The 16,271-nt window shown below is 45.8% G+C and overlaps 1 long non-coding RNA gene across 4 annotated transcripts in view; it reads right to left on the bottom strand.

Moving 5' to 3' along the window:
- LOC130356099 (uncharacterized) overlaps positions 1-16,271 on the bottom strand; it is a 79,318-nt gene that overhangs the window by 25,258 nt on the left and 37,789 nt on the right. For 3 of the 4 annotated variants that reach the window (XR_008888781.1, XR_008888780.1, XR_008888783.1), the window contains 2 exons: positions 15,035-15,106; positions 10,829-10,901 (listed from right to left, as the gene is read on the bottom strand). This is a non-coding gene — a long non-coding RNA (uncharacterized LOC130356099). Of the gene's footprint in view, positions 1-9,215; positions 10,252-10,828; positions 10,902-15,034; positions 15,107-16,271 lie in introns of those variants that run through there. The other variant, XR_008888782.1, reaches the window with a different exon arrangement.

Genomic DNA, 16,271 nt, shown 5'->3' with positions numbered 1-16,271 from the left:
ACGGAAACCCCCAAAAGTTACAAAATGGCGTTTTTTCTTCGATTTTGTCGCACAATGATTTTTTTTTCCGTTTCGCCGTGAATTTTTGGGTAAAATGACTAATGACACTGCAAAGTAGAATTGTTGATGCAAAAAATAAGCCATAATATGGATTTTAGGTGGAAAATTGAAAGGGTTATGATTTTTAAAAGGTAAGGAGGAAAAAACGAAAGTGCAAAAACTAAAAAACCCTGAGTCCTTAAGGGGTTAAGGAGCCATTTTAGCCTTGAGGACACAGACAATTTTCCTTTTTTGCTTTTTCATTTTTCCCTCCTTGCCTGTTAAGAGCCATAACTTTTATTTTTCTATCCACAGGGCCATATGAGGGCTTTTTTTGTTGTTTGACCAGTTGTACTTTTTAATGACACATTTTATTTTACTATAAAATATATGGCACAACCAAAATAATATTAGCAATTTAGAATTTTTTTTTTAAACGTTTGCGCCGTTCACCATACAGCTCTTCCGTATTATCCATACAGGGATCTTGCTTGTGTAGGGTGATGAATGAGATAATATTAATACCCATTATCTCAGGTGGTTTAGGATGAATTTTTATTCATCCTAATTAGATATAAAATTAAATATTATGCCGTTCACCATATGGGATCATTAACATTATATCTTAATATTTCCACACACTGCGATACCAAATATGTTTATTTTATTTTTTTTACTTTTTATTTGTAAAATGGGAAAAGTTGGTGATTTAATGTTTTTATTCATTAGATTGCTATTACTGTTCAGTGCTATGCATTGGCAGACCAGAAGGCAGACCATAGAAGAGAATCATTGCAGCAGCCCTGGAGCAGGTAAGCGGTGCTTCAGCTGCCATCTTGACTCAAACCCCCACGATTGCATTGCAGGTGGTACGATAAGCCTTTCAAATGCTGGGATCAGTATTGCTCACAGCATCTGAAGGCATCATGTTGATTTTCGCCATTAGCAGCCTGTCCCCGGCAGCTGGGATCCACAATCTATGATTGGATGGCAGCTTCTATGCTCACTTTATTGTCTGGTAGGGACTCAAGACGTATATGTACCTCCTGGTGTGCCCAGTATCAGGCAGCCAAGGCATAAAGGTACATCCTGTGTTCTCTAGGGGTTAAAAAGCTTTTGTGCATTGTAAACTATTATATGTACTCCACATTTTAAATCTTACTGCTGCATTTTAATAGGCTTAAGTACTGGACTTTGGCATGACTATTATAAAAGTATGTATTGTTAGGAGTCACTCCATTTGGATTACATGGGATATGCTAATAATGCATTAGTTTCAAATCACATTTTAGCTCTTCTGTATTATCCTTATAGGGATCTTGCTTGTGTGGGGTCATAAAGGAGATAACCTTAATACCCATTGTCTCAGGTAGTTTAGGATGAATTGTTATTCAATGTCTAATAACCCTGAAGGTCTGGGGTGGTTGAGTGAATAATTATTTTTTATAATATTATTATATTAGATATGATGGTGTGAAGTTTCACCTGTATGCTGTCCACCACAAAAAAACAAAAAAAAAAAACAAAACAAAAACACAACACAACAAAAATAAAAGCTAGAATTGTCATTTTTTGTTAAACTCCTATTTAACCCCTTAAGGATGCAGGGTTTTTCCGTTTTTGCATTTTCATTTTTTCCTGATCACTATCTAAAAATCATAACACTTTCAATTTTGCACCTAAAATTTTGCACCTAAAATTCCAAATGCGCTACCAATTCTACTTTGCAGCACATTAGTCATTTTACCAAATTATCCACGCCAAAGCCGGAAAAAACTTAATTGTGCAACAAAATTGAAGAAAAAATGCCATTTTGTAATTTTTGGGGGCTTCCGTTTCTACGCAGTGCATTTTTCTGTAAAAATGACATCTTCTCTTTATTCTGTAGGTCCATACAATTAAAATGATATCCTACTTATATAGGTTAAATTTTGTATTACTTAAAAAAAAAACCCGTCCGGAGGCAGCGGAGCAACAGCGATCGGCGGGCGGCGACGGAGATCTGCGGCGGCGTGCGGCAGAAGAGGACGGCTCCCTGGATGCGACGGAAGCCTGTGAGTTGCCTAGCAACATCTAGAGGGCTACAGTCTGAGACCACTATAGTGGTCTCTAGACTGTAACCCTCCAGATGTTGCAAAACTACAACTCCCAGCATGCCCAGACAGCTGGTTGCTGTGTGGGCATGCTGGAATTTGTAGTTTTGCAACAGCTGGAGGTCTACAGTTTAGAGACCACTGCACAGTGATCTCTATACTGCCCTCTAGATCTTGCAAAACTACAACTCCTAGCATGCCCACACAGCTGTTTGCTGTCTGGGCATGCTGGGAGTTGTAGTTTTGCAACATCTGGAGGTCCACAGTTTGGAGATCACTGTTCAGTGGTCTCTAAATTGTAGCCCTCCAGATGTTGCAAAACTACAAATTCCAGCATGCCCACACAGAAAACAGCTTTCTCGGCATGCTGGGAGTTGTAGTTGCGTACCTCCAGCTGTTGCATAACTACATCTCCCAGCATGCCCTTCTGTGATCAGTACATGCTGGGAATTGTAGTTTTGCAACAGCTGGAGGCACACTGGTTGGAAAATACTGAGTTAGGTAACAGAACCTAACTGAAGGTTTTCCAACCAGTGTGCCTCCAGCAGTTGCAAAACTACAACTCCCAGCATGTACTGACAGACCGTGCATGCTGGAAGTTGTACACTGTCCCCCCCCCCACTCCAATGAAAATGAAAAACCTATTGTACGGCAGTGTTTCCAAAACGGAGCCTCCAGCTGTTGCAAAACAACAACTCCCAGCATTTCCGGACAGCCACTGACTGTCCAGGCATGCTGGGAGTTTAGCAACAGCTGGAGGCACCCTGTTTGGGAATAACTGGCGTAGAATACCCCTATGTCCACCCCTATGCAATCCCTAATTTAGTCCTCAAATCCTCATGGTGCTCTCTCACTTCGGAGCCCTGTCGCATTTCAAGGAAACAGTTTAGGGACACATATGGGGTATTTCCGTACTCGGGAGAAATTGCACTACAAATTTTGGGGGGCTTGTTCGCCTTTTACCCCTTATGAAAAGGAAAAGTTGGGGTCTACACCAGCCTGTTAGTGTAAAAAAAAAAAAATTTTACACTAACATACTGGTGTTGCCCTTTACTTTTTATTTTCACAAGAGGTAAAAGGAAAAAAAGACCCCCAAAATTTGTAAGGCAATTTCTCCTGAGTACGGAAATACCCCATATGTGGGCGTAAAATGCTCTGCGGGCGCACAACAAGGCTCAGGAGTGAGAGCGCACCATGTACATTTGAGGCCTAAATTGGTGATTTGCACAGGGGTGGCTGATTTTTACAGCGGTTCTGACATAAACCCAAAAAATAAATACCCACATGTGACCCCATTTTGGAAACTACACCTCTCACGGAATGTAACAAGGGGTACAGTGAGCATTAACGCCCCACAGGTGTCTGACAGATTTTTGGAACAGTGGTCAGTGAAAATGAAAAATTTAATTTTTTTGTTTGCTCAGCCCACTGTTCCAAAGATCTGTCAAACGCCAGTAGGGTGTAAATGCTCACTGTACCCCTTATTACATTACGTGAGGGGTGTAGTTTCCAAAATGGGGTCACATGGGGGGGAGTCCACTGTTCTGGCACCACGAGGGGCTTTGTAAATGCACATGGCCCCCGACTTCCATTCCAAACAAATTATCTCTCTAAAAGCTCAATGGTGCTCCTCCTCTTCTGAGCATTGTAGTTCGCTCGCAGTGCACTTGACGTCCATACTCAGAAGAAATGGGGTTACAAATTTTGGGGGGCATTTTCTCCTATTACCCTTTGTAAAAAAGTAAAATTTGGGGAAAAAACAGCATTTTACTGGAAACATTTTTTTTTTATTTACACATCCGACTTTAACAAAAAGTTGTCAAACACCTGTGGGGTGTTAAGGCTCACCGCACCCCTTGTTACGTTCCTTGAGGGGTGTCGTTTACATAATAGTGTGCGATGTGGGGGTTTTGCTGTCCTGGCACCATAGGGGCTTCCTAAATGGGACATGCCCCCCAAAAACCATTTCAGAAAAACTCACTCTCCTAAATTCCATTGTTGCTCCTTCGCTTCTGAGCCCTCTAGTGCACCCACCGAACACTTGACATACACATATGAGGTATTTTCTTACTCGAGAGAAATTGGGTTACAAATTTTGAGAGGATTTTTTTCCTTTTACCCCTTGTAAAAATTCAAAAACTGGGTCTACAAGAACATGCCAGTGTAAAAAATTAAGATTTTGAATTTTCTCCTTCACTTTGCTGTTATTCCTGTGAAACACCTAAAGGGTTAACACACTTACTGAATGTCATTTTGAATACTTTGAGGGGTGCAGTTTTTATAATGGGGTCATTTATGGGTTATTTCTAAGCAGAAGACCCTTCAATTAGACTTCAAACCTGAACTGGTCCCTGAAAAATTCCGATTTTGAAAATTTTGCGAAAAATTGGAAAATTGCTGCTAAATTTTGAAGCCCTCTGATGTTTTCCAAAAGTCAAAACTCATCAATTTTATGATGCAAACATAAAGTAGACATATTGTATATGTGAATCAATATATAATTTATTTGGAATATCCATATTCCTTATAAGAAGAGAGCTTCAAAGTTAGAAAAATCCAAAATTTTCACATTTTTCATGAAATATTTGCATTTTTCACCAAGAAAGGATGCAAGTATCGACGAAAATTTACCACTAACATAAAGTAGAATATGTCACAAAAAAACAATCTCGGAATCAAATTTATAAGTAAAAGCATCCCAGAGTTATTAATGCTTAAAGTAACAGTGGTCAGATTTGCAAAAAATGCTCCCGTCCTTAGGGTCATTATGGGCTCCGTCCCCAAGGGGTTGATTAAGGATATATTTTTATAGTTCGGACATTTCCACGCGCGGCGATACCACATATGTTTACTTTTATTTACCCATTTTTTTTTTTAAATGGGAAGGGGGGGGGGGTGATTCTTACTTTTATTAGGGAAAGTGTTAAGTGATCTTTATTAACTTTTCTTTCACACTTTCTTATTGCAGTGTTATAGCCCCCCTAGTGGTTATTACACTGCACACACTGATCTGCTACACAGATCATTGCCGTGCATTGACACGGCAAAGATCAGTGTTATCGGCGGCGAATTGCTCGATTGCTGGATTTCAGGCTTGGAGCAATCAATCGCCGATCGGACGTGACGGAGGCAGGTAAGGGGACCTTCGCTTGCGTTCTAGCTGATCGGGAAATCGCGATTTAGCCCAGGGTCCCGGCATTCATTAGCCGCCGGGACCGATCCGGTAAGACGCAGGGTCACGGCAAGTTGTATGGACCTTAAAGGGGTACTCCGGTGAAAACCTTTTTTCTTTTAAATCAACTGGTGGCAGAAAGTTAAACATATTTGTAAATTACTTCTATTAAAAATCTTAATCCTTCCAGCACTTATTAGCTGCTGAATGCTATAGAGGAAATTCCTTTCTTTTTGGAACACTGATGATATCACGAGCACAGTGCTCTCTGCTGACATCTCTGTCCATTTTAGCAACCATGCATAGCAGATGCATAGCAGATGTATGCTAAGGGTAGCATGGTGGCTCAGTGGTTAGCACTGCTGCCTTGCAGTGCTGGGGACTTGGGTTCCAATCCCACTAAGGACAACAATAAATAAAGCGCTATTATTATTATAATAACGTCAGCAGAGAGAACTGTGCTCGTGATGTCATCAGAGAGCATTCCATAAAGAAAAGAATTTCCTCTGTAGTATTCAGCAGCTAATAAGTACAGGAAGGATTAAGATTTTTTTAATAGATATAATTTACAAATATGTTTAACTTTCTGCCACCAGTTGATTTAAAAGAAAAAAGATTTTCACCGGAGTACCCCTTTAATGAAAATCTCAACTCACCCCAGATACAAGCCCTCACACAGCTTAAAAAAATTATGTCTTGCAGAATATGGTGTCACAGAATAAAATTATCCATATTGGACCATTTAGAAACACCCCTCCCACCCCCCAGAAAAACAAAAAAACAAACAAAAAAAACAAAACAAACGCTTTTTCTACACATTATATCGACCCACACAAAGTGACATAAAATAATAGAAGTTATTCTTTAAAAAAAGAGCCCACAAACAGCTACATTGACTGAAAAATTAATCTTTTTCAGAAGGCTCTCTGAGAGATTTCACTTTGTTTTACATTTTGATATGTTTCCAAATATTCTGTAAAATTCTTACACATTAATAAACAAAACAACTGCTGTGTCCTCAAGGCCAAAATAAGCTGCCTCTAACTGATAACCTATGTGATTTCGAACATATTTGAACATCACTTTATTTGTGATACCCCAGAAAAAAGGTCTAAAAACTTGGCCACAAAGTGTCTTTCTTCCCTGCAAACTGCTATCCATTGCCTCTAGCAAAAGAGAGAACAAGAAGAAACAAAGGGTGTGAGGGCAGTATACATAGATCCTCAGCCTGTCCATGCCATGCTCTAGAGCAGTGATTCCCAACCAGGGTGCCGCAGGATTTTGCCGTCAATTTTATATTTTTCATTTTTTCATTTTCAGGGGGGAGGGGGTTCCTGTGCGTGTGCACTGTGCATACAGTGTCCCCCAGCATACCCCTCTGCCCCCCCTCCCTTGCGACGCAATATATGAGGCTAACAATAGTGCCCTGCTGGAGAGAAGAACTGGCCGTGGAAGCTGTGCCAGATTACCGAGCCCGCTTGAAGGTACTGTACCCTTTCCACCCCTCTAAACACACACTCCATCGGTGTCCAGCTCACCACTCCTAGTTCCAGTGCACAGAAACGTGTGGACTACACGTGAAGATGCAGACTTGAGCAAGAAGAGAAATCCAGCACTGCAGGTCAATTGCAAGGACATTTTTTATTGCATAAGAACACATGGACACATAACGTGGATCACAAGGTCAGAGGATCCCTTTTCACCCCCAGTCTAACCTTCTGTCACCAATGTCCACCCCCTATTCACCCCTCTTATTCACGCCTCTGTCCCTTTGTCACCCCTGTCCACCCCTCTCTGTCACCCCTGTCCCCCCTGTGACCCCCTGTCCCCCCTGTCTCCCATATCCACCCCCTATCTCCCATGTCCCCCCCTCTGTCATCATGTCCACCTTGGCCACCCCTCTGACCACCCCCCAGTCTACACCTCTGTCACCCACGTCTACCCCCTTATTCACCACTCTGTCCCTTTGTCACCACAGTCCACCCCTCTCTGTCACTCTTGTGCACCACTCTTTTACCACCTTGTCCACCCCTCTGACCCTCTGTCTCCCATGTCCATTCTCCTGTCTTCCATGTCCAGCTTGTCCACCCACCAGTCCTGTCCTGTCACCCATGTTCACCCTCCCCTGTCCAACCCCCAGTCTACCCCATCACCCATGTTCACCCCTTCCGTCCACCCCCCAGTCTACCCCCTGTCACCCATGTCCACCCCCCTATTCACCCCTCTGTCACCCCTCTTTTATCCCCCTTGTCATACTAGTCCATGCCTCTGTCACCCCTGTTCACCCCCGTCTCCTATGTTCACCCCCCCCTTTCTCCTGTGTCCACCCTCCTGTCATCCATGTCCACCTTGGCCACCCCTGTCCATCCCCCTGTTACCCATGTTCACCCCACCATCCACACCTCTGACCACCTCCAGTCTACCCCTCTGTCACCAATGTCCACCCCCTATTCACCCCTCTGTCCCTTTGTCACCCCTGTCCCCCCCTCTCTGTCTCCCCTGTCCCCCCCTTTGACGCCCTGTAACCCCTGTTCACCCCCCTGTCTCCCATATCCACCCCCCTATCTCCCATGTTCACCCCTCTGTCATCATGTCCACCTTGGCCACCCCTCTGACCACCCCCCAGTCTACACCTCTGTGACCCATGTCTACCCCCCTATTCACCCCTCTGTCCCTTTGTCACCCCAGTCCACCCCTCTCTGTCACTCTTGTACACCACTCTTTTACCACCTTGTCCACCCCTCTGACCCTCTGTCTCCCATGTCAATTCTCCTGTCATCCATGTCCACCTTGGCCACCCCCTATCCACCCCTCTGCCATCCCTGTCCATCCACATGTCACCCATGTTCAACCCCCATTGCAAACCACTCTGACGACATCCTTGTCACCCGTGTCCACCCCTACACCCCCTGTCATCCATGTACACTCTTCCACACCCATCTGTCACCCAAGTACACCCCTCTACACCCATCTGTCACCCCTACACCCCTCTGTCACCCCCAACGACCCCCTGTCACCCATGTACATTCTAAACCCCTCTGTAATCCATGTAAACCCCTCTACACCCCTCTGCCACCCAAGTATACTCCTCTACACCCCTCTGCCACCCATGTACACACCTCTTTCACCCATGTACACCCTCTGTCACCCATGTACACTCCTCTACACGCCTCTGTCACCCATGTACACTCTTTTTCACCCCTCAGTCAACCATGTACACTCCTCTGTCACCCATGTACAACTCTATCACTACCTACACCCCTCTGTCACCCATGCACACCCACTGTCACCCCCTACGTCCCCTGTCATCCATGTACACTCTTCTACACCCTTCTGTCACCCACATACACCCATCTATCTCCCATGTACACTCCTCTACACCCCTCTGGCACCCATGTACACTCCTCTAAACCCCTCTGTCCCCATGTACACCACTCTGTTAACCATGTACACTCCTCTACATCCCTCTGTTACCCATGTACACTCCTCTATCACCCCCTACACCCCTCTGTCACCCCTATGCCCTTCTGTCACCCATGTATTCTCCTCTACACCCCTCTGCCACCCATGTACACTCCTATAATATTATTATATTAGATATGATGGTGCGAAGTTTCACCTGTGTGGTGACCACGAAAAAATAAAACCAAAAGAAAAAACACAACAAAAAATAAAAGCTAGAATTGTAATTTATTTGGTTCAACTCCTTTTTAAAAAACCTATTGTTCAAAATAGTTGTATGGACCCTAATGAAAATCTCAACTCACCACAGATATAAGCACTCACACAGCTTAAAAAAATTATGTCTAGCAGAATATGGTATCACAGAATAAAATGATTCATATTGGACCATTTAGAACCCCCCCCCCCAAGAAAAAATAACACCCCTCTGCCACCCATGTACACTCCTCTGCCACCCATGTACACTCCTTTACACCAATCTGTCACACATGTACACTCCTCTACACCCCTCTTTCACCCTTGTACACCCCTCTGTTATGAATTTACACTCCTCTACACTCCTCTGTTACCGATGTACACTCCTCTACTCTCCTCTGTCACCCATGTACACTGCTCTACACACCTCTATCACCCATGTACACTCTTCTACACTCCTCTGTCACCCATGTGCACTCCTCTACACCCCTCTATCACCCCTCTACAACCCTCTGTTACCCATGTACACTCATAACACCCCTTTGTCACCAATGTACACCCCTATATCACCCCTTACACCCCTCTATCATCCTCTACGCCCCCTGTAACCCACGTACACTCCTCTACACCCATCTGCGACCCATGTACACTCTTCTACACCCCTCTGTCACCCATGTACATTCCATTACACCCGTCACCCATGTACACCCCATTGTTACCCATGTACACTCCTCTAAACTCCTCTATTACCCATGTACACTCCTCTAAGCTCCTCTGTCACCCATGTACACTTCACTACACCTCCAACACCCCGCTGTCACCCCTGTACACATCTCTGTCACCCCCTATGCCCTCCTGTCACCCATGTACACCCCTCTATCACCTATGTACACTCCTCTCAACTCCTCTATTACCCATGTACACTCCTCTACGCTCCTCTGTCACCCATGTACACTACACTACACCCCTCTGTCACCCATCTACACCCCTCTGTTACCCATTTTGACTTCTCTATGCTCCTTTGTCCCCCATGTACACTCCTCTACACGCCCAACACCCCTATGTCACCCATGTACACCCCTCTGTCATCCCCTACGCCCCCTGTCACTCTTCTGCACCCTCTGTCACCCATGTACACCCATCTATCACCCATGTCCATCTTCTACAACCCTCTGCCACCCATGTGCACTCCTCTACACACCTGTCACCCATGTACACCTTTCTACATCCCTCTGTTACCACTATACACCCCAGGAGAATCTGGAGGCTGATGCTGGAAAAGTGCGGAGCCTAATTTGTTTGTTTTGCAGGTTTAACGGTGAAACGGTGTAGAATTGTGACGATGATGGTCCAGTCCAGATGGAAAAGAAAAGGGAACAACACTGATTAGAGAAGATTTCATTTGTGAGTTGCTGCATAAAGCAGCACTGTAATCTATATACCCACAGATAAATAGACATTGTACATTGCGGCTTTTTACACTATTTTTTATTCATTTTTTTGCTTGTCAACTTCAATAGGGGTGCCCCGCAAAATATTTTTTTTCCCGAGGTTTGCCAAGAGCCGAAAAAGGTTTGGAAACACTGGTCTAAAGAAAACTTGTAAACTCTGCAGTCAGTTAAGTATATTCTATTAAATATTGAAAAAGGAGATTCCTACAAATAAAAAACAGAGAATAAGGATCATAAATGTTCCTAATCTCTGTACCTGAGATATGGTTGTGTTATATAGGAAGCTGTCTATAGACGATGTACTTATTAACAACACATATATCTTCATGTATATAGGAGAGACTATGACATCTCTGCAGGTCTAGATATTACATCTAGCCTGATTGTTATCAGTAATTAATATAAATATTAATTACCTGTCTCATGGTTCCTTTCTTGCAGCTGACAAGGTTATATGTCATGTACACCTTCTCACCGGGCATCAGTCACCTGTAAAAAGACACAGATAAGATAACATGTTCCTAATACATGCTACACACGCTAATATATATAACACTCTAGAGCCAGAACTACTTATCTCAGGGATTATGAAACTGCATAAGAAAAAGGAACAAAAAAAAAAAAAAAAAAAGATGGAACACATAGGGATCTAGATGTTTTTTTTTTTTACTTAAAATATAATGCATATTGTTAATATTTTTTTTTATTAATTATTATATCAATTTTTTTATAATATGTATATAACAATTAATCATGTAATGGGAAGGTATGCCTTTTAGTTTGGTGGTTGAATTATTTTATTAAATATTTTACCCCTCTGTCACCCCTCTTTTATCCCCCTTGTCATCCTTGTCCACCCCCCTGTCACCCCTGTTCACTTTACCCCGTCTCCCATGTCCACCGCCCCTTTCTCCCGTGTCCACACCCTGTCATACATGTCCACCTTGACCACCCCTCTGTCACCCCTGTCCATCCCCCTGTCACCCATGTTCACCCCCCCTCTGACCACTCCCCAGTCTAACCCTCTGTCACCAATGTCCACCACCTATTCACCCCTCTGTCCCTTTGTCACCCATGTCCACCCCTCTCTGTCACCCCTGTCCACCTCTCTCTGTCACCCCTGTCCACCTCTCTGACCCTCTTTCACCCCTGTTAACCCCCCTGTCTCCCATATCCACCCACCTGTCATCCATGTGAACCTTGTACCTTCCACCTATCCACCCCTCTGTCACCCCTGTCCCTCCCCCTGTCACCCATGTTCACCCCCCATTGTCCACCCCATTGACCAAATCCTTGTCACCCATGTCCACCATGTATTCAACCTTCTGCCCCTTTGTCACCCCTGTCCACCCCTCTGTTATCACCTTGTCACTCCTGTCGACTCCTCTGTCACCCATGTACACTCCTCTAGACCCCTCTGTCACCCAAGTACACTCCTCTGTCACCCATGTACATTCGTCTGTCACCCATGTACAACCCTCTATCACCCCCCACACCCCTCTGTCACCCATGTTTATTCCCCCTCTGACTACCTCCCAGTCTACCCCTCTGTCACCAATGTCCACCCCCAATTTACCCCTGTGTCACTTTGTCACCCCTGTCCACCCCTCTCTGTCACCCCTGTTCACCCCTCTGACCCCCTGTCATCCATGTCCACCTTGGCCACCCCCACCTATCCCCTCCTCTGTCACTGCTGTCCATCCGCCTGTCACCCATGTTCACCCACTATTCACCCGTTGATCCCTTTGTCACCCCTGTTCACCCCTCTGTTACAACCATGTCACTCCTGTCCACCTCTCTGTCACCCCCTAAGCCCCCTGTCACCCATGTACACTCTTCTACACCCATCTGTGAACCATGTACACCCCTCTACACCCATCTGTCACCCCTACACCCCTCTGTCACCCCCTATGACCCCCTTTCACCTCTGTCACCCATGTAAACCCCTCTACACCCCTCTGTCACATATGTACTTTCTTCTACACCCCTCTTTCACCCATGAATACCCCTATAACACCCATGTACACCCCTCTGTCACCCATGTACACCCCTCTGTCACCCCCCAATGCCCCTCAGTCACCCATGTAAACTCTTCTACACCTCTCTATCACCCATGTACACCCTTTCTACACACCTCAGTTACCCAAATACTCTTCTCTATGCTCCACTTTCACCCATGTACACTCCTCTACACCCCCTCTGTCATCCATGTACACTCCTCTACACCCCCTCTGTCACCCATTTACATCCCTCTACACCTCTCTATCACCAATGTACACTCCTTTACACCCCTCTGTCACCCATGTCCACCCCTCTGTCACCCCTCTGTCACCCATGTACACCTCTCTATCACCCGAACCACCACTCTGTCACCCATGTACACACTTCTACACCCCTCTGTCACTCAGGTACACTCATCTACAACTCATAAACACTCCTCTACACCCCTCTATCATCCATGTACACCCCTCTATACCCCACTGTTTCCCATGTACACTCCTCTATGCTCCACTGTCACCCATGTACACTCCTCTACATCCCCTCTGTCACCCATGTACATCACTCTACACCCCTCTGTTACCCATGTACACTCCTCCACGCTCCTCTGTCACCAATGTACACTCCTCCACACCCCTCTATCACCCATGTACACCCCTCTGTGACCCTAGTACACTCCTCTACACTCCTCTTTTACCCATGTACACTCCTCTACACCCCCCAACACCCCTCTGTCATCCATGTACACCCTTCTATCACCCCCTATATCCCTCTGTCACCCCCTACGCCTCCCTGTCACTCATATACAATCCTCTACACCCCTCTGCCACCCATGTACACTACTCTACACTCATCTGCCACCCATGTACACTCCTATTCACCCCTCTGTCACTCATGTACACTCCTCTACACCCCTCTGTCACCCATGTACACCCCTCTAATACCCATGTACACTCCTCCACACTCCTCTGTTATCCATGTACACTTCTCAACACCCCAATGTCACCTATGTACCCCCTCTTTCAACCCCTACACCGCTCTGTCACCCCCTACGCCCCCTGTCACCCATGTACACTCCTGTACACCCCTCTGCCACCCACATACACTCCTCTACACACCCTCTGCCACCCATATACACTCCTCTACATCCCTCTGTCACCCATGGAAACTCCTCTACACCCATCTGTTACCCATGTACACTCCTCTACCTCTACTCTCTTCTGTCACCCATGTACACTCCTCTGCACCCCTCTGTCACCCATGTACTCCCCTCTGTTTCCCATATATACATCTCTAAGCTCCTCTGTCACCCATGTACACTCCACTACACCCCTAACACACCGCTGTCACCCATATACACCCCTCTCTCACCCGTGTACACCCCTCTCTCACCCATGTACACTCCTCTACACCCCTCTGTCACATGTACACTTCTCTACAACTCTTTGTCACCCATGCACACTCTTCTACACACATCTATCACCCCTCTACACTCCTCTGTCAACCATGTACACCCCTATATTGTCCCCTACACCCCTCTATTATTCATGTACACCCCTCTATCTCCCTCTGCGTCCGCTGTCACCCATGTACACTCCTCTACACTCGTCTGTTACCAATGTACACTCCACTACGTTCCTCTGTCACCCATGTACACTCCTTTATGATTCTCTGTCACCCATGTACACTCCTGTACGTTTCTCTGTCACCCATGTACACTCCTCTAAACCCCCAACACCCCTGTGTCACCCATGTACACACCTCTCTCACCCCTTCCACCTCCCTGTCACCCATGTACACTCCTCTACACCCCTCTGACACCCATGTACACATCTCTACACCCCTCTACCACCCATGTACACACCTCAGCACCCCTCTGCCACAAATGTACACTCATCTACACTCCTCTGCCACCCGTGTATACTCCTCTAAACCTCAAACATCCCTCTATCACCATTGTACACACCTCTATCAGCCCTTACACCTCCCTGTCACCCATGTACACTCCTTTACACCCCTCTGCCACCAATATACACTCCTCTACACCCCTCTGCCACCCGTGTACACTCCTCTAAACCTCAAACACCCCTCTATCACCATTGTACACACCTCTATCAGCCCTTACACCTCCCTGTCACCCATGTACACTCCTCTACACCTCTCTGCCACCAATATACACACCTCTACACCCATATGCCACCCGTGTACACTCCTCTACACCCCATTTTGTGAATTGCTGCTTTTTCACCCTTTTTTTTGCTCGTTAACTTTGGTAGGGGTGTCAAGCGGAAAACATTTTTTTTCAAGGGGTGCCTTGAGCCGAAAAAGGTTGGAAAACACTGGTGTAAAGTAAACTTGTAAACTCTGCAGTCAGTTAAGTCTATTCTATTAAATATTGAAAAAGGGAATTCCTACAAATAAAAAAGCAGAGAATAAGCATCATAAATGTTCCTAATCACTGTACCTGAGATTTGATTGTGTTATATAAGAAGCTGTCCATAGACAATATACTTATTAACAACACATATGTCTTCATGTATAAGGGAGAGACTATAACATCTCGGCAGGTCTAGATATTACATCTAGCCTGATTGTTATCAGTAATTAATATAAATATTAATTACCTGTCTCATGGTTCCTTTTTTGAAGCTGACGCGGGTATATGTCACCTTCACCTTCTCATGGGCATCAGTCACCTGTAAAAAGACACAGGTATGATAACATGTTCCTTATACATGCTACAGACGCTAATATATATAACACTCTAGGGCCAGAACTACTTATCTCAGGGATTGTGAAACACATAGAGGGGCATTTACTAAGGGGTTTAGTCATTTTTTTCGGACTATTTTTGGCGCAAAATTGTCGCAATTGCGCCTACCCTATAAATTGTGCGACTTTCCCTAGCAAGAGCTAGAAAGTAAAAAAAAATTTTCCCGCTTAATTTACGCAAGTTTTCAGTTTTTACTTGCAGTGGTCAGGAATTTATTAACTGAGACAGTCGCAGTTGCGCAATAAACTGTCGCAACGGCCATAAAAATTGACAAAATTTACTCCAGCTCCAATATGGAGCAGGAAAAGCTACTGCCGCCCGGGCTCCGACATACTTTCTCCCCGCTACCCTCACTGCGCTACCGGGGCACTACAGTGATTTACATCCCACCCCCCTCTCACCTGCCAGCACCACACAACTTCCATCTGTCTGCTGTTGCAAGACTACAAGTCCCAGCATGCCCTTACAGTGAGGACACGCTGGGAGTTGTAGTCTTGTAGCAGCGGGAGGGGGGGGGGGTAGCGGGGAGGCCGTATGAGGAGCCCGGGCGGGAGACAAGGGGGGGTAGCGGGGACACCGTATGAGGAGCCCGGGCGGCTGCACTGTAATCTCAGCCCGGGCTCCTGCCCTGAGAGCCATAGGCTTTGGCTGTCAGGGCATGCTGGGAGTTGTAGTTTTGCAACAGCTGGAGGGCCACAGTTTGCAGACCACTGGTTTGTGGTCTGTAAACTGTAGTCCTCCAGCTGTTGCAAAACTAAACAGCTGAAGGGGACCGGCGAAGACGTTCACTTACCCTTCCGAGGCTCCAGCGACGATCGCTGTCGGAGATCGTCGCGCGGCACTGTCGCGCGGCAGTGTCGTGCAGCGCTGGATCCTACGGAAGCCGGGCATGCTGGGGCTTGTAGTTTTGCAACATCTGGAGGCACCCTGGTTGGGAAACACTGGCCTAAAACAGTGTTTCCCAACCAGGGTGCCTCCAGATGTTGCAAAACTACAAGTCCCAGGTTGGGAAACACTGTGCCTGGCCTCCGTCCCACCTTATTGTAAGGGCATGCTGGGAGTTGTAGTCCTGCAGCTGGGGGCAGGGG

The sequence above is a fragment of the Hyla sarda genome, chromosome 2 (genome assembly GCF_029499605.1).
Source record: "Hyla sarda isolate aHylSar1 chromosome 2, aHylSar1.hap1, whole genome shotgun sequence".
NCBI lineage: Eukaryota > Metazoa > Chordata > Amphibia > Anura > Hylidae > Hyla > Hyla sarda.
Note: the sequence above shows the minus strand (reverse complement) of the source record. Positions and strands in the feature narration are given on the sequence as shown.